At 45.6% G+C, this 24,163-nt stretch overlaps 3 non-coding genes across 3 annotated transcripts; 1 reads left to right on the top strand and 2 right to left on the bottom strand.

Annotated features, from left to right (window-relative positions):
• Positions 1-5,058: 5,058 nt before the first annotated feature.
• On the bottom strand, positions 5,059-5,131 carry TRNAV-CAC (transfer RNA valine (anticodon CAC)). Its single transcript has one exon. It is a non-coding gene; the product is annotated as a tRNA-Val (tRNA).
• Positions 5,132-10,003: 4,872 nt separating this feature from the next.
• On the top strand, positions 10,004-10,075 carry TRNAE-UUC (transfer RNA glutamic acid (anticodon UUC)). Its single transcript has one exon. It is a non-coding gene; the product is annotated as a tRNA-Glu (tRNA).
• An 11,822-nt stretch (positions 10,076-21,897) lies between these two features.
• On the bottom strand, positions 21,898-21,971 carry TRNAN-GUU (transfer RNA asparagine (anticodon GUU)). Its single transcript has one exon. It is a non-coding gene; the product is annotated as a tRNA-Asn (tRNA).
• Between the last annotated feature and the right edge of the window lie 2,192 nt (positions 21,972-24,163).

The following is a 24,163-nucleotide window of genomic DNA, read 5'->3' as shown; positions in this document are numbered from 1 at the left end:
TGAGTCCAGAAGTGAGGCGCTATGCAGGATGCTATGGTTGGGCTTTAAGGTACTTCCAGCTTTTTGGCAATTTAGGCAGAAGGCCCAACTATGGGAATTACAGATGCATTTCTGGCCTTTACCATGCACTGGCTGTTTCCAAACACAGGGGAAAAGTTTGTCTAGTCTTCTAACTTAAGTTGGGCAGGATCTTGATGCCTGAGACTCCTCACTCAGCCAGATGGAGCCCATTTCCCCAGCAGTGTGCGAAGCTCTTGCCTGCAGTACCGAAACTAGAGGAGAATTACTGGCTTGTGTAGCCTCTTTGAAAGCAAAGGCTGCTCCGGGGCCCTGAGGCCTCCACCCAGCCAGACCTGAAGGAATTGACAAAAATTCTTGGTTTTGTCACAAAAACGAATTCAAGGACAGACACGCAGCACAGTAGATGGGTAACAGAAGCAGGAAAGTTTATTAAGGCAAAAGTACATTCTCGAAGATAGGAGAACAGGGAAGCTCAAGAGAGCGAGCTGCATGCCCTGGTGGTTGGGTTTCTATCTTTTATTAACAGTTGTTAACTCGGGGGCAGAATATTTATTACTTGGGGTGGGAAGCAGGGTTTCGCCCTTTTTCTTCCTTATTTTATCAGGGGTTTCCTGTCATGGCACCTGCCATCTTGGGCCTGTCTGGTTTGATCCGGCTTCTTGAGGAGGGCTGCCAGGACAGGCCTCTGACCTTCCCAATAGCTGGCCTGGACTTCCTCGCTGCTGGCTTCTGGGTCTCTTGTTAGAACAGAACTAACTGCCTACGCTAACATGCAGACTACTCCTTTCAGGGCCCCAAACACATGTGACCCAGCCATTTTCTTATTTCTTAGGCAAGTCTCACTGATTCTATCCTGAAACGCTTCAGAAGGCTCATCATACTTTCCTGGGACCTGGGGTGACAGCAGCCTGGGTCCTGCGTCACAGCAGAGAAGGGAGCAGGGCGAGAAGACCACCGAGCTTCCTGCAAGTTACCTTACAGCTTCCATAGGAAGCCGTGGACTTGTTTGCCCCCGGAAGCAAAGTCTGTCTCCCGTTCCTGGATTTCCCATTTGTGTCCGACCAAGGATCAGACTTTGGAAGATCCTGGCTGGTCTGGGTGGTAGAGGCCTGCCACCCTACTAATTCTTTGTACTCTTCATAAAGCCCTGAAATCTTCTGAGCAACAGGGAAGGGCTCTTTTCAAGGTCCACAAAGCTCTGAGGAATTTGCCAACGCTTCTCTTCCTCAACTGGCCCAGCTTTCTGGCATCTACTCAGAAAGGAGCTAGGGGAATGGGTAACCAAGGAATGCTAGAGTAGTTGGTCTGGAACAAGGGTGATGGAGAGCCATCAATCACTTTAGGCTCCAGATAGAGACAAAAGCAGGGTCACCAGAGGAACTGTAGTTATTCTTTCCTCGCTGCTATTTGGCTGTAGTGTCTCTTTCTCAGATGCATTCTCTGCCCTGTTGTGCGACGCAGGGAAATGCATTTCCCCAGCCTTCCAGCTCTCAGCAAAGCGAAAGCCAAAACTTCTAGTATGTCTTACAAGGCACTCTACTGCCCTCTAGCTCTCTCTGATCCAGTCGCAGGAGCCTTTTTGCTATTTCTGGAATACAACAGCTCCTGCCATGGGACCTTTGCACTTGCTGCCCCTTGCTGCTGAGTGCCCAGATATCTACAGGGCTAGTTTCCTACTTCTTTCAGATTTTAACTCAAAAATCACTTTCTCAGGGGCCCTTCTTTGGCCGTGCTATCTAAAACTTCCTATACACGCCCCCCCCACATGCACGCACACCACCAAACATTTCATATCCTGCTGTTCTCTCTTTCCCCTTAGTACGTATCATCACAGAATACACTATGTATTTTATCTTGTTATTGTCTGTCTCACCCACTAGAATGTAAACTCCACGCGGCAGGGATTTGTTTTGTCTCTCTTTTTGTCATGACCTAATCCCCAGAGGTCAGAACAGTACCTGGCATTTAGGCTCTCTCTAAATATGTGTTTAATAGAGAATGTATGATGGCATTGTTTCTGATAGCAGGGTGTGGTATCCTGACAGCCTGGTATCCATCATAGGGGAAAGAAAAGTAAAGTGGGCGGATGCTCACTATAAAATTATTTACAGCAGTTAGAAACAAAGGACTAAATGTGCAGACAACAACATGAGTAGACCATGAAGTCACAGTGCCAAGTGCAAAAATTACACACGGAACAGCTGCACATTTTACAAGGATACATACACACACATCCAGGATACATATCAAACACATTAGCTGGGGGTGGGAGTAGGGAATAGGGATAAAAGAAAAGAAATTAAGACCCCCCCAAAATATTTTGTACTCATCCAGGTGGATAGAGGACAAGGAATTGAGATTAACACTGTACGTGAGGTCCACCTAAAAATTATTTAATGTTGTGAGTATATATTTTGTTTTATACAAACCTTTTTTTAAAAAGATTTCTTAAAATTAAAAACAATTTTTTTAAGTAATCTCTACTCCCAATGTGGGGCTCAAACTCACAACCTCAAGATCAAGAGTCCCATGCTCTACCAACGGAGCCAGCCAGGCGCCCCTGGTACAAAGTTTTTAATAAAAAACTTAAAAATATATATTTATATGAGTATCCAGAACAGCCTTCAAATATGTGTTTTTTTTTTCTGAGAAATACTAAAGCAGGGGCGCCTGGGTGGCTCAGTCATTAAGCGTCTGCCTTCGGCTCAGGTCATGATCCCAGGGTCCTGGAATCGAGCCCCGCATTGAGCCCCGCATCGGGCTCCCTGCTCGGCGGAGAGCCTGCTTCTCCCTCTCCCACTCCCCCTGCTTGTGTTCTCTCTCTCGCTGTGTCTCTCTCTGTCAAATAAATAAATAAAATCTTAAAAAAAAAAAAGAAATACTAAAGCAATTTTTAACAGCTATGTTAAGGCATGCTTGACAGGCAAGTGTATGTATTTAAAATGTACAAGTTGTTACGTTTTGACACATATATTGACCTATGAAGCCATCTTTCAACTCCAGGGCTGACTTGCCCATTAAGCAACATAGTCAGACACCTATGAAAATGCTTTAGTTTATTGTAAATTTAAAAATGCTTTAATTCTTAAAAAACGCTTTTAAATTCAAAGAAAATAATGAATTTTTATGTTAAAGAAAATATTTTTACATATTGCTATTCATCCTTATACCAACACATTTGTAAAATATTTTGATATTGATATATTTTAAAGGCTTTTAATATTTAAAAATATATATAGATATATTTTAAGATTTTATTTATTTATTTGACAGAGACACAGCAAGAGAGGGAACACAAGCAGGGGGAGAGGGAGAAGCAGGCTTCCCACGGAGCAGGGAGCCCGATGCGGGGCTCGATCCCAGGACCCTGGGATCATGACCCGAGCTGAAGGCAGACGCTTAACGACTGAGCCACCCAGGCGCCCCTAAAAATATATTCTTATGAAGGAAGTGGCCCATGAAGGTCAAAGTGCCTATGATCAATGACAATCATAACACAGCTGGCCACAATTAAGATAATGAACATATTCACCACCACCCCCTCCCTTAAAATTTCTTTGGGCCCCTTTTTAATTCTTATCACCTGCCATTCTCCTCCCACTTCCAAAGCAACCTCTGATCTGCTTCTGTCATTACAGTTTTCATTTTCTATGATTTTATAATTTTCTTTTTTGAGATTTTATTTATTTATTTGAGAGAGAGACAGAGAAAGAGAGCAGGGGAGGAACAGAGGGAGAAGGACAAGCAGACTCCACGCTGAGTGCAGAGCTGGACTCCTCCTGGGCTTGATCCTAGGACCTTGAGATCATGACTAGGCCGGAATCAAGAGTCAGGCACTTAACTGACTGAGCCATCCAGGGGCCCCCATTTTCTACAATTTTATATAAATGGAATCATACAGCACTTTTTTTTGGTTGGGCTTTCACTCAGCATCATTATTTCGAGATCCATGTTGTGTGTATCAATAGTTCATTCCCTTTTTGGGGGGTGGAGGGTTGAGGAGTATTCTGTTGCATGGGGATACCACAATTTACCTTCAGCTGTTAATTGTCATTTGGGTTGTTGCTAGTTTCTGGCCCTTACCCATAAAGCTGCTATGAACTTTCGGGTACAAGTCTTCATACCTGCATTTGCTTTCTTTCCGCTTGGTAAATACCAAGGATTAGAATGGCAGAATCATATTGTAGTAGTTTAACTTTTAAAGAAACTGCAAAGTGGATTTTACGTTCATACCAGGAGTGAATGTGTGCATCGGTTCCTTCACATCCTTGACAGCCTGATACGGCAGACATTTATAATAACGTGTAGTGGTATCTCATTGTTATTAATTTGTCTTCCTCTAATAAGTAATGTTGAACACCTTTTCCTATGATCATTCGTTCATCTATCTTCTTTGGTGACATGTCTGTTCAAATTGCGTATTTTGGGGGAGGGAAGGGTTGGATTGTGAGAATAAATTTTTAATTAGAGGAAAACATATCGTTTCCACCTGATTGAGAACCGAGGGCCTTAGGATTCCCCGTGGGGAGAGACTGAGAAGAGGGAGGGAGAAAGGAGATCACGCTTGTTGACTGAGAACGGGCTGGATGGTGGGAGCTGAAATGGTGAAGAGAAACCAGGAAAGGCAGGTTAGGTGGGGGACCCGGCTCCTCGGTCCTGCGGGCCATCCGCGGAAAGCCAGACGGTCGCCCCGCCCTGGCTGGGTCCCCGCACAGGTTGGCAGATGCCCCGGAGGAGGCGCTCCGACCGCGGCCAAGCCGGAGGCCGGCACCGGAGCAGAGCCTGACCGAGAGCCTGGTCCTCGGGGGTCCGGATCGGAACCGAGGGCTTCATTCGCTGAGCGGCCAGCGTGCTTTCCCTTTCCGGGGCCGGAGAAGGACACCGCAAAGGAGGCGGCGGAGGGCTGCGAAGGCGCCTGCTGCTCGGGGGTGCCCAGCCACCTGCCCACCCGCCTCCTGCCCGGGGCGGCGCGGCCGTCTCCCGCGGGCTTGGCCCGTTGGGCCGCAGGACCCCAGCGCAGCGCGCAAAAGGTACGCGTGTTTCCGCCCGGTTTCGAACCGGGGACCTTTCGCGTGTGAGGCGAACGTGATAACCACTACACTACGGAAACCGGCCGGCAGCCGGCGCCTGGAAAGCCGCCTTGCCGCTGGGCGGCTGCGAGCCGCTGGCCGGACTCGATGGCGCCCCCGCGGGGAAGCTCCGGGCCCCCGCGGGCTGGGGCTGGGGGGCGGCGCTGCGGGGAGCCGCCTGCTGCCGCCCGGGCTCCCCGCGCGCGGGCCGCGCCCTTTCCCGGACCCCGCAAGGCCCGCGGGACGCCGGCGCCTGCAGCACGTGCGGGCGGGAAGAGACCGGTGGCGGCGTGGCCGCTTCGCTCCGAAACAATAAACACACACTTGACGTTCGCCCCGCACTGAATTCAGAAGGCCCTTGTAAAGGAGACGCTCCGTTTTCTCTTTGCCGTGCCTTTCCTCCTGTGGGTCTCCTTTACTCCTGCCACAGACGCTGCACCTCTGCCCACGCGAGGTGCGGGAGGCCCCCCACCCCCGCCGGTCCCCGCCAGTCCCCGCCCGGGACGCCGGCTGGGCTCCTCCAGTTCAGCTCCGTTCTGACCCTGGGCACTCAGGTCGCGTCAGATCCCACAGGGGGAGGGCTCGGTCCCACGTGGCACCCCTTCCCTCTGCAGGCACCTGTCATGAGTGCAGGTTGTCACCTGTGCTTGGGACCAACCAGCTATAGATCAGAGGCTCCCATCACCTCCTCCTCCGGCTTGATAAAGTGCTAGAATGACTCCCTGAACGCAGGAAAACAGGTTACCTACCAGATTATCAGTTTGTTATAAAAGGATGCGACCCCGCAACAGCCAGACAGGAGATGCATAGGGCAGGGAAGGCGGGAAGGGGTTTCCACGGGTTCCCCAGCCTGGAAGCTGTGCAGACCCCCTACCTCAGGGATTTTGTGTGTGGAGGCATCTCCAAGGAGGTACCATCCATTATTAACTCGATCTCCAGCCTCTCTCCAGAGGAGGTAGGGGGTGTCACTGAGCTTGCCAAGTTTCTAATCATAATGGTTTTTCTGGTGACTAGACCCCATCCTGAAGCTATCCAGGAGCCCACCAGGAGTCACCTCATTAAATCATAACACACGCCTACCCAGGAAATTCCAAAGGATTTAGGAGCTCTGGGATAGGAACCAGGTCAAAGAAGAAATGTGAGAACAAAAGATCCTCCTACCATCTTTCTTTCTTAGGAAATTACAAAGGTTTTAGCTCTGGCGGGGGGCCTGAGTTGAAGACCAAAGTATACATTTGTTGTTATATCTCAATATCACATTACCGATGCAGGGTCTCTCAGACACTTGGCATATTTGGGCTGGGCGCCATTATTTTACAAGTCCTAACGCTGTTTAGCCAGACAGATACCAGCATGTTCTCTTTCTGTTGGGGGAAGGGAGGAGTGGGGGCCCTCAGCAGAGACCAAAACTAAGACTTAGAAACTTGGAGAACCAGTGAGGGCAAACTGAAACGTAGAGGGCAGCAGGATAGTCACCTCAGGAAAGGCTGTCCAGGAATTGGGATCAAACCACTGAACATTAATTAAAAGCTGAAGGTGGGGCGCATTAAGCGTCTGCCTTCAGCTCAGGTCATGATCCCAGGATCCTGGGATCGAGCCCCGCATCGGGCTCCCTGCTCATGGGAAGCCTGCTTCTCCCTCTCCCACTCCCCCTGCTTGTGTTCCCTCTCTCGCAAATAAATAAAAATAAAATTAAAAAAAAAAAAGCTGAAGGTGGCAGCCCGCAGGACCCCATATGCTCAGTAGCGTGGCTCCCCAGGTAAGTCTTGTCCAGGTGCTTCCCACAGAGAGGTAAGGTTGTGCTTCGCGCTCAGCCCTGCTGGGCCCAGCACCCAACGCTGTGATCCTGAGCCTGGCAGCAGGACAGACGCGGCTGATTCCAGAAGCCAGACATGGAAATCATCACTTCGTAACTTCGGGAGCCCAGAACTTCGCTTCATCAATCCCGACGCCCCGCTCCAGTGGAAAGCCACTGCTCCTTCACCCAGAGTTGAGACCCGAGTCGAGAATTGAAGTGGACCCTTCGCTTGGACTGAGGCAGGGGGCAGCTGGAGTGGGGCGGGGGGAAACTTCCATCTGCGGGCGCCTTAACCTGATGACAACAGCCTCTCAGCAGCCTCTTCAGTAAGCCTTAGTTTCATTACTTCTCACTGAAATATATTTTAAAGGTAAGAATGCTGATCATTTACTCAAAGGTGTAAATTAAGCATGGCAGTGAGCTCCTAGTCCTTCTAGCTGTCAAGAGAGACAAAGGGCGGAGTCAAACACCCAGTTGCTAGGCTGGTCAGCACCCGAGGGGCAGGGAGGCTGTGAAGATTGAAGATGTCCATCCAGTAATTCCAAAATGCTTCCCCCACCCCACCGGGAAATCACTGATCTGTTATTAAACTTTCACTTGGAAACATGCACAATATTTCAGATATCCGCTAAATCTAGAAAGGTTCTGTCAATAGAAGCACAGTATTAGTAATCATGAAACTTTCTCTCACTTTGAAATCCTAAAAATAGTTAAAATTAGAGTTCTAGGTGGCCCGGTAATTTTACCCTTTTGGCCTTTCCACAGATGTTTAAAGTGCCCCGCAGGGCAGTCCAGCGCCATGCAAATACACGTACTGGGCTTGCAAGATCTGGAATGTCACACTTAATCCCTTTGGATTTCTTGTAAAACAGGAATGTATTTCTATATGGTAACTAACTGTTTGATTTTACTTGTAAGCTAGGAAATAAGAGGAGTTAAGCAAAAGTGATGTGGTAACAAATGAGTTAAATCGCTGGTGAATTAAATCCTAATCTCCCATGACAGATGGGAATAAATCACCACTATGCTAATGAGGAAGGAGATGGGGCTTTTCATCAAAGTCAGTTATCTCCTCATTCTAGTTTGGGTCCAACTAGCTACAAGGCTTTGATTCCTCTTGTGACCTAGCTCCCGGGAGACCACCAGTGTCCAGTCCCCTGCCACAGAGAGAGACCAGTATAGGAGTGGCAGAAGGTGGAAATGCCAGAAACATTGCCGGCTTTCCACCTCTCCCCCGCCCAAGTCCACGTGCACGATTGTGGTAGGTGGTCAGAGACAGTCCCTCTTCCCACCTGGACGCAGAGGTTGCTGGGAGGTGTGAGGCTGCCATGCCCTGCGTGGGAATGGGCGAGCAGGGGTGAGGCTGGGCCTTGCAAAAGCAATAGGTCAGCAAAATCCAACTGCAGGCTCTGGAGAGATGTCTGTCCTGCTCAGCTCCTGCTGGATGAAAGGGCAGTAGGCGACTGCAATGAATCAACTGTCGACCTGTATCCTACAGGAAAAGCAAAAGAGCAATCAACTGGGTCCAGGGCCCAGCTGGACACCTGCATGGGAGGTGTAGCCTGGGGTCCCCAAGGTCTTCAGCTGCTTGATCAAGCCCCAGAACAGTGAAGATGGGTAACAAAACCAAAACTCGAACTCCAGCTGGGATGTTTGAGAAAGAAGCCGTGAATCACGCTAATACAAATGTAGACCCGGAAACTCAACTTACCATCTGGTACTAGGATCATGAGTTGTGCGGCCCAGTGGGAGATAAGAACGTGAGCCTCTTGTTCAGAAAGCAACAAGAAAAGTGCTGCTAGAGGTTGTGAAGTATAAAGCTTTTCCCCTTCTTCCGTGGCCTCCCTCCCCACTTGTTGTGGTGTTTTTTTATTTGCTATTTAATGTCATTCTATGTAAAGAAAAATTAAAATAATTAGGATGAATTTTGCCAGTTATCATTAGATTGTGCAAGGCCCAGTTTTCATCCTCTGCTTTAGCCTGAGCTACCTGGAGTCAAGCTTCTATCCTCCCCATAGGCCCTTGGACTTTGGCTGGTGTCCAAGATTGAGCAACTGCCAATATGCAGAACACGTCCCATTTACTAGCTTATCCTGCCAATCCATTGACCAAAGGGAAACACATTTCCTGGGAAACTGCTCTCATCATGCTCTCTGTTCACTCTCCCTCGCTGCCTCAATTTCCCCTTAAAAGTTGCTGCTAAGCTCTGCTTACCCCTCCCTGTGAAAGAAACACCTTTTGCTGTTTGATGTTGAGATATTTGCAGATTTCTGAGATTGGAGCATCCTCTTCTATTGCAATAGTCTTTTTGAGAAGTCTCTCCTTATCTAAGTCCAGATTTGTTTTTAGTTGACAGTGCAAATATAAAAGCATTTAACTCATAGGCAGAATCACTGAAATCACACAATCCATATTTCATAGCTCCTAAGGGCACATGAATTTTTGTCCTTTCCAGAACAGTGGAAATGTTGCACAGAATTAACTCAACTGTTCTTAGTTTACTTCTAAATACACACATTCTACCATTTTCTACCTTCAGCTTGCTGGAAAGGAAGGAAGGCGTGAAAGGAAAAGGAATTCTGGGTTGTGCTGTTTTTACCTTTCCTTCTGTGTCATTGTTTCCACCGTAAGTGGTTGGTTAACACCAGAAGTTACGTAAGACAGGATATGATAGGATTTCTTGGTCGTTGGTTTTTCTTAGAACACCATTGTCTTCTTTTTCCATTTGAAGCAAATTCTGCTTGGAATGGAAAGTGTGGCCTCTGGGCTGGAAGTTTATTCCGTGACAGAGGCAAAGTGCTTACTTTAGACTCACCTTAAGTCTCTGAACTCCCACTGCGTGGTGGGTCCATCCGGAATCCTGTGTTCATGGAAGGTAGCAAATACCGTATACAAATGGGCAACAAGGAAGGTGAACAAGAATATTGCTCGCATCTTCTCTGCTCATACGGAGGCTCCATTGTTCCACTGGACTCCAGTTACAAAACACACCTTCAAAAATTATTTACAATTTCAAGGACGTTTTTCAGACATCCCCCCAAATTCCTAATGTATGTTTGACTCAGTCCCAAGATCTTTTGTCAGGAGGTGCTGCCCAGCATTGCTCAGCACCCCTTCCCTGGTGGTCTAGTGGTTAGGATTCGGCGCTTTCACCGCTGCGGCCCGGGTTCGATTCCCGGCCAGGGAAGTCTGTTTTCTTTCTCATCACCACTGGGGTTCTACTGTTGCTCGGAGCAACTCCATTTTCACCGAGGCTTGTTCCCGCGCATCCCACCAGTCATCTGGTCCTGAGGTGTATTGGTATGGAGGGAACAAGGTACGTGTGAAGAATGAGACATTCCCCTATGTGGATTCAAACTCGCCTCTGCCTCCCTCTATTGGAAATTATGGGTTAATTTTTGTCCCTATGAGAAAATTTCTACATGAAACAGTGAGTTATATCAAATGACTCTTACATCTGTTACGGTTTGCTTGGATAGGCACGGTTTCAATAATGGATGTAATGTTTCCCCCATACATTGAAACCCTGTTATATTCCAGAGGTGTAGACAACTCAGGTCATTTTACCAGATCCTCTGCCTTTTGGTCTTTTGTAAAAACAAGAATGTTATTTCTATATGGTAATTAGTTCACTTTACCTGTAAGACAGGAACTATCACAAATAGATGAGGACTGATCCTATTAAAATAGTAAATTACATGACACCAGTCTTTGGCTCCCCAGTGACTTCATCCTGAGGTTCTCAAAACTGATTTCCGGATCACCCGGGGAAAAGCTTGAGAGGCCTGCGGGCTGCGCGAGCCACCGTCTTCATCTGAGGATCCCCGAGCTTGGCCTTGGCGGGCAAGAGTCAGCAGCCACGCGGGCACTTGCCAGCCTGGGAGACTGAGCGCCCTGCGCTTTGACTATGTAGCCAGGCGGCAGGAGTCGCAGCAACTACAGAGTATTGATGGTGGTCAGAAGGGGAAAGAAAAACGGAAAACCTGCTTCCCTGACCGGGAATCAAACCCAGGCTGCGGCAGTGAAAGCGCTGAATCCTAACCACTAGACCACCAGGGGATGGCACGGAGGACACACGGGGAGCATCTCCCAGAGGAGTAAGATCTTACGAATGATGCAGGCACCTGTTAGAGACCTTTAGAAATGTCTGGAGAATGTCGTGAAGTGGGTGTGTGGTGCTGGATGCAGTGACTGCCACTTGGGTCAGGGGGTGGAAGGAGACTTCAGTGGCAGAAAAGTTGCAACAAATGTTGTCACAGGTCAAGCCAAGGAAGAGGACAATTTTTCCTACATTTTGTCACTGCCTCCCTCTGACCGCAAGCGTTTCTCATATTTCTTTCTTTTTTGCCCACCTCATTCCTAAAATTTTTGTGCCTGTCCCACTTCTATAGTTTCCCCATGGTTGACGCAGGAAGACATGTCTCTCTTTTGCTCCCTCCCCTCCCACAAAAGGATCTTATTCCTCATCTCCTCCCACTAGGGTCCTCTGCGATGCAGAGGGAGGAATACTCAGGGCCAATGGGACAGGCCCACCTGGAGCTGCACCCCTCTTCTAGGCCCCGCTCTGTCATTTGGGACCTGGAATGACCTGCACAGATGCCTAAAGTTTGGTTAGGGCTCTCTGCCCATCAGTGTGGCGGAGGTGGATTAGGCCTCCAGTGTGTGCAGGTGAGGATCAACAGGGGGCCAAAGGAAGGCTGTTTGCAGGGGTTTGAGCAGCTCCTGGTAGTGGGAGGCGAGGTGCCCACACACCTGCACTAGACCCCTCTCTGTGCAGGAAGGAGCTAGAATTGAGAGGAGAGGGTCCTCCCTGAGCCACTGTCCTCAGGCACAGAGCTCTGAGGAGTCCCACAATTCCAAATGCAAATCTGGCCTCATAGGTCCTTAAGAAGGTCTTTTTGTCAAGGTAGGTGGAAAGATCTTACTGTATTTTACTGTTTATTAGCTTAACAGATAAATTTAAAATATTTAGACATATGGTATGTGGCCCTCCATTTGTGCTATTCCCCACAGCTACAAATACTAGGCACAGCTACTTCTCTGAGCTTCCAGGCCCACTCCTGTATAGAGCTGTCAGCTCCTCCCCCCACCACTTGGATCTAAGGTCATGCTCTCCCAAACTGAGTCATCTTTCTCCATTCCCCCGCCCAGGAACCTTTCCCCAGGCCCCACCCCTGGTGAATCACAGCACCCTTGGAAATAAACTCAGAACCTTTGCCATCCACCATATCCGTTAAGCATACAGTCCTTTCTGTTTGGACCTCTGTGGCTCTCCCTCTAGGAAGGACACTGCCAAGTTCTTTGGGGAGTGTTTTCACCTCAGCAGCTCAAGCAGCTCCCATGTGGTTTGAAGGCAGTGGGCTAACAGGTATGCATTTTCTCCTTCAAATTGCATTCAGTAGCATGTTTCCAGTTAAAAAAAGAAAATATAAAGCTGTTTCTGTTTCCTGTCATTTGAGGAGCCCTCAGATTTTCTGCTAGGAGTTAATGAGAGGAGGGAGAAGGGACATGCATGGAAGATGTATTAGAGTTCTCCAGAGAAACGGAACCAATAGGAGATTTACATCTATAGCTCTATTTGTCTCTAAGGGTCATGTGGTTATGGAGTCCCAAGACCGGCAGAGTGAGTTGGCAGGCTGGAGACCCAGGAGAGGTGATGGTTTAGTTCCAGTTGGAGTCTGCAGGCCTGAGAACCAGGGGAGCTGCTGGTGCAGTTCAAGTCCAAAGACCAAGGCCAGCAGGCTTGAGACCCCGGAAAAGTGGATGGTCCAGTCCAAGCCCCAAAGCAGGAAAAACCCGATGTCCTAGTTCAAAGGCAGTCAAGCAGGAGGAGTTCTCTCTCACTAGAGGGAGGCCATGCAGTTTTTTTTTTTTTTTTTTTGGTGGAAGGGAACTTGTACCTTTCTTTCTTACTTACTTTCTTTTTTTTTTTTTTACTTATTTGACAGAGAGAGACACAGTGAGAGAGGGAGCACAAGCAGGGGGAGTGGGAGAGGGAGAAGCAGGCTTCCCGCCGAGCAGGGAGCCCGATGTGGGGCTCGATCCCAGGACCCTGGGATCATGATCTGAACCGAAGGCAGACGCTTAACGACTGAGCCACCCAGGCGCCCCGCGTGCAGTATTTTTATTCTATTCAGGCCTCCATCCGATTGGATGGGGCTCCCCGACATTAGGGAGGGCAATATGCTTTATTCAGTCTACTGATTTGAATGTCAATCCCACCCAAAAACATCCTTGCAGAAACACCCCAAATAATGTTTGACCAAATATCTGGGCATCCCATGGCCCAGTCAAATTGACCCATAAAATTAACCATCCCAGAAGGGGACACCTTATACTAAGCACACAGAAGAGAAAACCGCCTTGGTTAGGCTTCAGTTTAGGATCATTGCTTTTTCAGAGCTTTTGCCTCTCTGGGTATGGTACGAAGATGCTTTCACTGGTCACATAACAGGGATGAATTAAGAAAGAAAAAGTCCCTCTGGCAGAGAAGCAGCAGGGCTGGGGAAGAGTAGGTTAGCAACACACCTCCCCTGGGGGACTTGAACCACCAATATACTGATTTATGGATCAAACCTGCTGACCATTGGACTTCAGGGACCATGCTGGGTTGTTGTTTTTTTTAATGTAATGCATATAACATAAGTTCAGCTATTTTAAAGTGAACAATTCAGTGGCATTTAGTACATTCTTAAGGTTGTGTGACTACCTTCACTATCTAGTTCCAAAACACGTTCATCATCCCAAAATAAAGCCCCACATCCATCCCCAATGAGCAATTATTCCTCAGTACATGCTCCTCCCAGCTCCTGGAAGCCATCAGCTTGCTTTCTATTCCTATGGACTTGCCCCTTCTAGATATTTCATATGCATGGAATCACACAATATGTGATTTGTCTCTGGCTTCTTTCGCTTAGCTTATTGCTGGAGTTCATTCAAGCTGTAGCGTGGATATTTCACTGTATGTATACACACGTGTTGTTCATGCATTCATTGGTTGATAGACATTTGGGTTGTTTCCATCTTCTGGCTGCTGTGAATAGTGCAGCTATGAACATTCATGTGCAAGGACTCATTTTGAGTATCTGGTTTTAATTATATTGGGTACATACCTAGTAGTGAAATCGCTGGGTCATTTGCATTCTCACCAGCAACGTTTGGTGGTTCTAATTTCTCCTTCCTGCCAACACTTTTTATTTTCTATTGTTGTTGTTGTTTTTAAAATGATAGCAATCCTAGCGGGTATGAACATAACACTACACATGTACTAGAACGACTAAAATTAAAAAGACTCATGATACCAAACAAAAAAGAGGAATTCCTATATGACTCCATTTACGTAAAACTCTAGAAAATGCCAACTAATCTACAGTGACTATAAGCAGATCAGTATTTGCTTGAGATGCACAGGTCAGTGGGGGCATGACTTAGTGAGGGACAGAAGGGAGGCGTTATCGAGGGCTATAAGGAAATTTCTGGGGGTGATGGATATATTTATTATTTTGATTATAATGATGGCTTTACCAGTGCATACATATGTCAAAATATCATACTGTATATTTTAAATATGGGCAGGTTGTTGTATGTTAAATAATAAACTGTTAAAAAAGAAACAAGGTGGGGCGCCTGGGTGGCTCAGTTGATTAAGCGGCTGCCTTCGGCTCAGATCATGATCTCAGGATCCTGGGATCGAGCCCCACATCGGGCTCCTTGCTTGGCAAAGAGCCTGCTTCTCCCTCTCCCTCTGTCTGCCACTCTGCCTGCTTGTGCTCTCTCTCTCTGTTAAATAAATAAATAAAAATCTTAAAAAAATAAACAAGGTGAAACAATTTCTTATATCCCTTTTGGAGGTCACTGAAGTCTCTTCATTTTAACCTGTGCCATAAATTGAAAATGTAGGGGACTGATTACACCATTCTCTTTTAAGGAGACTTTCTAAGTCTAAATTTCTCACATCTGTCATGAAGTCCCAAGTCATTAGCAATGCAGATTCTCAGACGACAACAGATGACTATTAACTGCTATACAGCCGACATTGGGTTGTTAGATTCTCTTTCCAGAATATTCACAATATCTTGCCTGCCTTCTACCCCAACAAAGCCCTTTCACCATTTCAGATACCCATATATTTCTGTTACTGATATCTAAATTTTAGTGGTCTTGGATATAAACAGCATAAATAAACTTAGCAAATTAAGCAGAAAAAGAATTAATTGAGAGGTTATTAGTGGGTCATAGATTTATGAGAATTAACAACCAGACTCAGATAAAGGGAATAGCCAAAGGGGAGCTAGGAGGCCAGAAATAGAGCCAAACTCATGCCAAAGAAAGAATCTGGTAAGGAAACCATAGGAACGGTCAAGACTAGATATTGACTTTGACTTTCTGGATAAATGAATTCTAAACTGTTTATGATTCTGCATATGATTGGCCCTTGAATCAGAATCTAGGGAAGTAACTTATAGCCCATTGAACTAAGATCACATATTAAAGTAGAAAATGCCTCCACTTTATCTTCTTTAGAGGAAAGAGGGTTCCCGACCTCATTCATACTCAAATTCATATTCCCCAAGAATTGAGGTCCACACAATAAGAAAGATCTACTGCCACTGGTTTTGATCTGGGGACTAGATTCCCTTGATTTGTTTCCCTTAGTAGGTGATATAATCCCATCTTATATTTATTGGTGTTACAGATACTTAAGTTTGCTCATTTCAGTGTAAGATAACTTTTTTTTAAAGATTTTATTTATTTGAGAGAGAGAGAATGAGAGAGAGCAAGCACATGAGAGAGGGGAGGGTCAGAGGGAGAAGCAGACTCCCCGCCGAGCAGGGAGCCCGATGCGGGACTCGATCCAGGGACTCCAGGATCATGACCTGAGCCGAAGGCAGTCGCTTAACCAACTGAGCCACCCAGGCGCCCCGTAAGATAACTTTTACATAATTATATTATTTAAAAATATTTTACTATGTGGTCTGTTTTCTTTGTTGTATTTTCTTTCTGTAAATTCAAAGGTTTAGCATATCTTTTTATCTCATCCAGTGTTTATATATGAAAATTATGATACCATATAGATCTTTAACTCTATTTTTTTTTTTGACAGTGTGGGTTGACTTCTGACAAAGCCTCTTTCCTTGACTGAACTGTAGTCAGATTCCTCTAAGTCCTCTTCTTAACTCGGCTTTGACCTTGGCTTCAGTCTTTGTCCTTGTCAAGTCTGCATTGCCCAGTTTTTAGCAATAATCCTGGGAGGTCCATTTAGAGAAAATCTCCCACTCTTGATATCTGATCACATTGGCCAACCTTGAGCAAGAATTCATTTAGGTCAGTTTAGCCAGAATCCCCCCTTAGCTGATATTTTCTTTTAATAATTTTGCATCTACTAACACCCACTCTACTCTTTGGCTCTAAGTCCCTACTTGTTGGAATTGAGCCCAGTCCTATCCTGAGGTTCTCTTTTCCCCTGTTGCAGTAGTTCCTGAATACAATCTGCTCTTGCTGCTTTGACCACTGTTCAGGTCTGGTTTTTCTTTGACACTTCCCAACCTGAACTATGAAGAAATTAACACACTGCCACTTCCCCCAGAGCTCCTTTCTTCCCCCGTCACACTTCAGATGAGCTTTAATATGATGATAATTGTATGAGTTTGTTGGGGCTGCCATAACCAAGTACTACAGGCTTAATACAACAGAAATGTATCTGCTCACAGTTCTAGAGGCCAGAAGTCCACAACCAAGGTGCTGCAGGGTCATACCCTCCTTGACACCCATAGGGGAGAATCCTTCTTTGCCTCTTCCTGACTTCCCTGCAACCCTTGGCCTTCCTTGGTTCATAGCTGTAACATTCCAATCTCTGCCTCTGTATTCACAAGACTTTCTTCCCTGTGTCTCTGTATATCCTCTTCTTTTCTTATAAAGACAGTAGTCATTGGATTAGAGTTCACTCTAATAAAATATGACCTCATTTTAACTTAATTGCATCTGTAAAGATCCTATTTCCAAATAAGGTCCCATTCGTAGGTACTGGCTGTTTGGAATTGAACATATCTTTTTGGGGAATACATTTCAATTCACTATAGTCATAATCATACATTTTAATTTTTTTAGTTTTAGTTTTCTGTTTTATTGTATTTAAAATATACATATTGGCAGTCAGCAATGAAAAGTGAGGAAATCACTGTACTTATCCCCATCAACTCTCTTGATCCACCAAACTTAAATGAAATGGAATCTAGTATAAATCTAAACCTATAGGTAACACAAGTGCACAGTACAAAAGAGTATTTAAAAAAGAACCCAAATGTTTCGTAGACCCTAATATGGGATATAATAATACCAGGGCCTTTGAAATCAAATGATTCCCCTCATTTCCCCCAAAGGTAACTACTATACCTGTATTTTTCTCTTTCTCTCTGTGCTTTTTCTTTTCTAGTCTCTCAGAGATTTTGTGTAACATGGAAGTTCTGTTTCTTCAATGGCTGGTGGGAATTACACCTGAACCCTGACTTGTAGAGTCCATGAGCATAACACAGTTGACACTGTTTTCTGCCACTGCGGTTAGTGTGGTTTTTATATACAGCCCTAGGTAATCGGAATGGAACTTGGTGCCTGGAAACGGAATGCTGCCGTAACCATAGCCGAAACATACGGTGCTGTTTGGAGCACTGGCTGGCGGTCAGGATCCTGACGGCCTTCAAGAAGGCTAACAGTGATGACTTCAGGTGAAATAAGGAGTATATTATTGGAAACCAGACAAAGAGGCACCCTTGTTTTGTACTATCGGAAAGTACCTCTGCACTGTTTCCCGTAGTAATGTGAAGAATAGAAAACGTACCTAGTGAATCCAGGGATTAGCTAAATAATTTTCCATAGAGAGCGCTGAGGAGCTGTTTGGATTCTTTTAGATGCTGTAGGGGACCAGAATATGCCACCCCAAAATATGCCACTTTGGCATAAAGATTATTTTTTAAGGATTATTTTAAGCTAGAGACAAATGAGCATCAACAGATGCAGAAAGATAGGTTTCCCAGAGTTCCCTTATCTGACTAAAAGCAGAAACTTCTGAAAATTGAGGACTCCTGTAAGTCCCCTCTCCTGGGGAGGTTTTATAGCCATGAAGAAGACATAAAGTGGGGCACCTGGCTGGCTCATTTGGTAGATCACATGGCTCGATCTTGGGGTTGTGAGTTCGAGCCCCATGTTGAGGGTAGAGATTGCTTAAATAAACTTAAGAAAATCTTAAGAAAAGAAGAAGACATAAAGTCAGTTCCAAGAGGAACCTGCACAAGCAAACCTTACTCTATTAATTTGCTCATAGATTTACCATCCCCCAGTTTGCTGCCCTTGAAAAGGAAAACCCCTTTCCTTTGTCTTCTCATTTCTGTACACATTTATTTTTCTTTTGTTAAGATGCTATATAAGCCCAAGTTCTAACCACCCCTTTGAGTTACTCATCATGAGGTTTCTCCTGTGTGATGTAAGCTGCATGCATTGATAAACTGTTTTTCTCTTGGTAACCCGTCCTTTGCCAGTCTTGATCTTACAGGGCCCCAGCCAGAGAACCAAGAGGGTATAAGGAAAAAAAATTTTTCCTCCCCTGCACTGCGTATAACAAAACACTAGAAAAGAGAGATGAGCTAAAGGACTAATTACTCAGTTTTCAACTGGATTTTGGAGGAAATTTCAAGGCTTGGGACAGATTCCATCCAGAAAATGCTTCAGAAAGAAAGAGTGGGCCAAAGAGATAAAACCCAGGTACTGTCAGCAAAACATGGTTCCAGGGGAAAGATGAAGCTAAAGCTGTATCTGTAGAACTCTTTGTTAAGACCTCAAGAAGACTGAAGTAGTGCCTCACAGACTCTTTCAGACAGAAAGGAGGCATTCCTTTTATTTCATTTAATTTCATTTTCTTTAAAATCAATTACCCTATAGTGTATTATTAATTTCAGAAGTAGAGTTTAGTGATTCATCAGTTGCATATAACACCCAGTGCTCATTACATCACGTGCTCTCCTTAATGCCCATCACCCAGTTACCCCATCCCCCCACCCACCTCCCCTCCAGCAACCCTCAGTTTGTTTCCTAAAGTTAAGAGTTTCTTATGGTTTGTCTCCCTCTCTGCTTTTGTCTTTATTTTTCCCTCCATTCTATGTTCATCTGTTTTGTTTTCTAAATTCCACATATGAGTGAAATCATATGATGTTTGTCTTTCTCTGACTTATTTCACTTAGCATAATACCCTCTAGCTCCATGCATGTCATTGCAAATGATAAGATTTCATTTTTTGATGGCTGAGTAATATTCCATTGCACGCGCGCGCGTGTTTGTGTGATATAAAGATAGATAGATAGATGATAGATGATAGATATCTTTACCCATTCATGTGTTAATGGACTTCTGGGCTCAGAAAGGAGGCAGTCTATCAATCTTAAGGGCATGCCTCAGAGACGTTTCCTGTTAAGGAGCCTTTAAGGATCTTAAGGACATTGACCCACAGCAACCTTACCAGGGTCCCAATGTAGAAAAGGGCTGATCTCTAAGAGATCTGTGAGTTGGCTTTTGCCTAATAATTGGAGTATATATTGATACATTTATAAGAAACTCTTTAAGCTTTTAAAGGAAGTATATCAGCTTGGACTGAAAGGGACAGAGACAGTACAAAATTGAAAGAAGCCTTTGGACCTCCAAATTCCTATGGTCAGGAAGCAGCCTGAGAAAATGATCAGCCACAAACACTGACTATTCTTAAGAAAAAGTAAGGCCAATTCAGGAGATAGAAGTGAGAGCCATAGAGAATCATTCCGAGAGAGTAATAATGGGGCTTCATCAGGGAACTGGCAACATGTACCTGACTGGATGTCAGAATTGCTGTGGACCAGTGACTGCCGTGTGCCTTCAATTTACCCCTTTCGAATGCGAGTGTCAATAGCAGTTGACCCACGGCTTTCCCAACACTGTATATTAGAGATGTGAGAACCAGATAACTTATTCTTTCACTCAAAAGCCTTTTGACCAGTTTTAGTATATGTGCTGCCGAAGAGAGCACAAAAGTCTTTTGACCAAGAAGAAATTGCCCAAGCTCAGTCGGCTGAGCGTCTGACTTGATTTCGGTTCAGGTCATGATCTCAGGGACGTGAGCTTGAGGTCTGAGTCGTTGGGCTCCACGCTAGGCATGGAGTCTGCTTAAGATTAAAAAAAGAAAAAAAAAACTGCCCAAGGAGCCTCATGTATACCAGGAACAATTGAGAAATGAGGTAAGTAGCTTATGAAGAGATGGACAACTTGGAGTTCTGGGGGCAAAGGAAGGATGTTTGTGGCTCAAAAGATAGCAATCTCTGGGTGCATTGTGAACCACCAAGCTTTAACCTAACAGCAGAAAGTCTAACTCATTACACTACAGAGATCAGGTAGAGTCCATGGACTGGCAGTTCCTACTGAATAATTTGTGGCCAAACACCAGGGTATACCCTGGGTTAACTGCCAGCCCCCAGGTCCAGCACTTCGGGGAGCTCAACTCTATGCAGCCAAAGACCCTGCTCTGTTATCCTGAGCCTGAAAACCTGGTAACACAACAGATTTGGATGATTCCAAAAGCCAATTTCCTTCAGCCAATATGGGGCAAGTGCATGGCATAGCCTTGTAGCCTCCATAGGTTTGTAAATGGCACACAAAAGAATTAGGGACGATGGTGCACCATTTGTCCTGGAAATTCCCCCAGAGAGCACAATTGGATCACCCTGTTCATGTTGTCAGGAATTACAGGAAGTAGTTTATGAACTGAATAAGTATGATAACTATATCTGTTTTCTTGCTCATCATTGTATCTGTAGCTCCCTGCAGAGTGCCTGGCACATAACAGTTGTCAATTTATGTTTGATAAATGAATGCTTGTGTGCATAAATGAATAAATGAATAACAGGTACATATTCAGAGACTAGGGAAAAGCCAGGATTTTGCTTTTTTAAAAGCCTTCAGGAAGAGAGTTTCCTCTCTGTGGTCCTCCTGTCCTGACTCCTGAGCTAAGAAGGACATCTGAGAGGATGAAAAGTCCAGCTCACTGGAGTTCCTGACATGGGAACAGAGACGGGAGTTCTGGCAACACGTACCTCGTACTATACCAGGACTTTTCAAGCTGACCTGGGTCCACTCCCCAGGGAAACTGGCAGCAGGCTAACAGGAAGGGAAAGGCAGGGAAGTTAAAATGGGAAGAACTTGATGACTGATGGATTTGCTGGGTGAGGGAAAGAGACTTCAAGGAAGTCACCTTGCTGTCTGGCTTGTTGCCCTAAAGGTGATGGTACCATCATTCACTAAGAGAGGGAACACTGGAGAAGACTCCTGCTTAGGTCCTGGGGAGAAGTTGGATTCAGTTCGGGAGAGGATGACCTGGAGGGCAAGGGATCATCTGAAGCAGGCAGGTGGATGCATGGATAGGTTTAGGATTCAGAGAAGTACTGAAAACACAAATTTGAAAGTTGGCAAGGTCACAAAAAAAGAGTGTAATATGAAAGGACAAGAGTTTGGAGCCACAGGCAAAGCCCTTGAAAGAGTATTTTTAGGACTTTCACTGAAGTCCTATGTATAAAAGCAGTGTCCAAGTATAAGTGAGTAGCAGGAGAAATTAGACCACATTAATGCATGAAATGCTTTAAACTTTAATCCCTTTTAAACTTGGCCAGAGATCATTGAGTTTCTCCAGGTGCTTAGCATCTGCTGCAAGAATTAACTAAATGGCAAAGAGCCTTAACTGATTTCTGTATTAGCAGCGCTCCTTTGCAAAGGCCGACTGGCTGTGGAATTCTGCAGAAAAGCAGCTCTGAAAGGTTTTGCTTCTTGGGGGAAAAAAGCATGGGTATCTCGTTTGGCCATAGATAGCTCCTGATCTCCTAGGATACAGGACCTGGGAAATGTCTCTTACTAGGCAGGTAATTCGTAGTAATTTGGATTAGAAGTAGAACTTTGATGTTTAAGAGGAAGGACTGAGAAAAAAAGGAAGGCCACGACTCCAGGCGTCCCTGGGTGGGATCGAACCACCAACCTTTCGGTTAACAGCCGAACGCGCTAACCGATTGCGCCACAGAGACTACCCCTCTATTCCTGCTTTCACAGGTCATATTTATAGATCATTACTCAAATACTAGCATTATTCTGTAGAGTTCATTTCTTCACCCTGGTCTCAGTTGTGAGGTTCTAAAAGCCAGAACGTTAAGCCATCCCTGTTGTGCAACACTAGGATCCTTGCTTCCTTTCATCCTAATTTCTTAGCACCAGCAAGAAGTGACTGCTTCTTTCTCCCGAAGTTGAGACCTGCACAAAAATAAGACCAAATTCACCACCGGAGGAATGTGAAAATGGCTTGAGGGAGTAGGGAATGGAGCAGGGGTAGGTGAGTGCGGGGGAAATGGCTTGCTGCTGATTTGAACTAACATCCCTGCTTGGGAAATCAGCCTGATGTTCTTCTTTCACTAAATTTCTATGAAAACCACTTACATTACCTCTTTATAACCCAGATGATGAGCATTTATTTAAAAACATAACTTAAAAAATAGTAGTAATCTCCAAGGTTCAACCTGAATGTGATTCTCAAGCAGTACTAAATATACCCTGGGGAGGCAAAACAGCATCTGGAGACTTGAGATACAGAGTAGGTTGAACACGTGCCCGGGTACTCCTCCTTTCACTCACATAGTGATTCAAAAATATCGCCAAGGGCCCTGGCTCTCCATAGAGAATTACTAATTTATAATGAGTATAACTATAATTTTTTACACTGAAATGTGAAACTGATCTACAAGTTACTTTAAGTCAGGAAAATAAGTTTTAGTAATGAATGTATTTTACCGGCTCCATGAAATTCTATGAACATAAATTTTCTGGGTTTTGTACAGTCTGGGCAATTTACCAAACCCTCTGAGGCTTCCACCGGTATATATACTGCCAATCAGAAATTCCTGGTTAGAGAAACCCAGATTGTCCATTACACCTGCTTAGGCTCAGAAGAACACCAAGAGTGGTACTTTTAATATGGTTAGTCTTCTAGATGTAAACAATTTACCAGAGGCTGCTTCTAAAACGTGATCAAAGTCATCTTCATAAAATAGAAAATGCGAGCATGTTATTTCCATGCTAGACAATAAAGCAGATATGACTGGAAGACACTGATTCTTCCCGGATACATCTTGGGTTGATTCAAAACGTTTTTATAAACATTCACAGGCCAAGTAAGCTAGACTTACAGGGACCATGGCAGATGGCTAGATCAACAAGGCCAATGGGCTTTTTTTTTTTATCCCCCTGATATTTCATAACATCTTATAATAAAAAAGTCCATTAGTTTTCTAGAATACAAGGGTAGTGAAATGAAAGATGATTTTCCAACATGATTAGAGGCTAAAAGCCTAGTAACAAATTAGAGAGTTGGGAAGTCATCTATCAGGATCACCGAAACGACCAGGAATTATTTGCATTCCTGCCAGTATGGCCACAAAAATATCAAGGTGGGTGAACAGATTGAAAAAAGAAAGGAGGCCCCCCAAAAGAAGGAGTCTTCCAAAAGATAGGTATTCAAAGACAGGAGAGAAACAAAGAAAAAATTCCGGGAAGCTGAGTTTAAGGAAGAAATATTAAAGACTTACAGAAAAATTAACATTTCACTAGGGGACAGATATCAGAAAAAGAGAGCAGTGTGCGCTTTACCATGAAATCATCCATACAAAAGGACAGGTGCAGGGTTGGAAAGAGGGCAGGAGTAGATCCTGGCTAGGTGTAGGCTAAGGCGCCAATGGGAAAACCTTCAACGGGCAATCTCGGTCGTGGGCCTGCGCGGTGGCGGTGGGGGCTGGGGGAGGTGGAAGGCGTCCCAGGGAACACGCTTGCCACTTTGCCGTGGGACTCAAGGGATGGGTGATGCGATTTCAAGAACCTGTTGCCTACAAGTCCAACGTCTGTCTCCGGTGTGCCTCCACCCCCTCCCCCTGCTTGGCTGTTGGGTTTTCCCCACCGGCCTCCCGAATCTTCACGCTGTCTCTCCTGCACTGCCCGTCGGTTCTGCTTCCTGCACGCGTCCAGATTCGCTTTCCCAACTCCACATCCCCGGCGCAACCGTGCCACTCTCTGCTCGCGGTGGCCGGGAAGCTGGACCGAGCGGTGGCTGGCCCGAGGGCGAGGGAAGGGACCAGGGGCTCCAGCAGGTGACCCGACTCAAAGAGGTGGATCGCTCACCTTGCCCCGACCTCTTACCCCTCCCCCCCCCACCCCCCGCCCCGCTTCCCCGCAC

This window comes from Leptonychotes weddellii, chromosome 6, assembly GCF_054177405.1.
Source record: "Leptonychotes weddellii isolate Sample4059 chromosome 6, ASM5417740v2, whole genome shotgun sequence".
NCBI classification, from domain to species: Eukaryota; Metazoa; Chordata; class Mammalia; order Carnivora; family Phocidae; genus Leptonychotes; species Leptonychotes weddellii.
Note: the sequence above shows the minus strand (reverse complement) of the source record. Positions and strands in the feature narration are given on the sequence as shown.